At 48.0% G+C, this 946-nt stretch overlaps 1 pseudogene; it reads right to left on the bottom strand.

Moving 5' to 3' along the window:
* Positions 1 to 246: 246 nt before the first annotated feature.
* Positions 247 to 391, bottom strand: LOC139001443 (small nucleolar RNA SNORA48; annotated as a pseudogene).
* Between the last annotated feature and the right edge of the window lie 555 nt (positions 392 to 946).

Consider the following 946-nt stretch of genomic DNA (forward strand, 5'->3'; position numbering starts at 1 on the left):
TTTGAAGAAATAATGACAGAAGACTTACCCTACCTGGTGAAAGAAATAGGCTTAGAAGCTCAGGAAGTGCAGAGAACCCCAAACAATAGGAATCCAGAGGACCACACCAAGACACATCATAATTAAAATGCCAAGGGCAAAAGACAAAGAGAGAATCTTAAAAGCAGCAAGAGAAAAGCTGTTATTTACCTACAAGGGAGTACCCATACTACTGTAGGCTGATCTCTCTCTCTCTCTTTTTTTTTGTTATGTACCTCAGGCATGAAACAGCTCTGGCCACCAACACATGCATCAAGCTAGGATGAACTAAGAACTGTACATCTGCTTTGCCCCTGACTGATATAAGAGCAACACCACCAATCAGGTGTCTCCTTGCCAATTGCCAGGGGGTATGTAGGCTGTTTTCTCAAGAGAAACTATGCAGGCCAGAAGGAAGTACAAGAAACATTCAGGAGAAACCAAGATGGAAGCATAGGTAAACACCAGAGATTGCTGCCTCTCACAACCACTTCAAAAATACAACTAAAAGACGGAAAAGACATCATCTAGAACCACAGGAAGGCTGGCTGAGTGGAAATTCTACAACTAGAAGGAAAGAGAAAAGCATACCGAGACTCAGAGGAGGTGTGGTGCAGAAGTAAAATACAAAGGTGCAGAGGTGCATGCAGAGAGGGCTGGCGGCTGAGGACATGATTGTCTTTTTCAATCAGGAGGGCGTCTCAGCCTCTGAGCTCCAGTTCTTGGTAGTCTCTGGGGACCCAGACTCATATGGGAGAAGCAGGACTGTCTGGCATCGGTCAGAACTCGAGGGCAGCTTTCTCTCGGAGTCGCTCCCAGCGATTGCCGGGGCCTCTGAGGGAAGGACTGAGAGCAGCCATACTGCTCACTCTGCCCACCCTGTTGATCCCCTGGGACCCCACCCCACCGAAGCCGTGCACAGAGGCTT

The sequence above is a fragment of the Myotis yumanensis genome, unplaced genomic scaffold (genome assembly GCF_028538775.1).
Source record: "Myotis yumanensis isolate MYYU_CA2020_CCGP unplaced genomic scaffold, mMyoYum1.0.hap1 SCAF_1, whole genome shotgun sequence".
Taxonomy (NCBI): Eukaryota; Metazoa; Chordata; class Mammalia; order Chiroptera; family Vespertilionidae; genus Myotis; species Myotis yumanensis.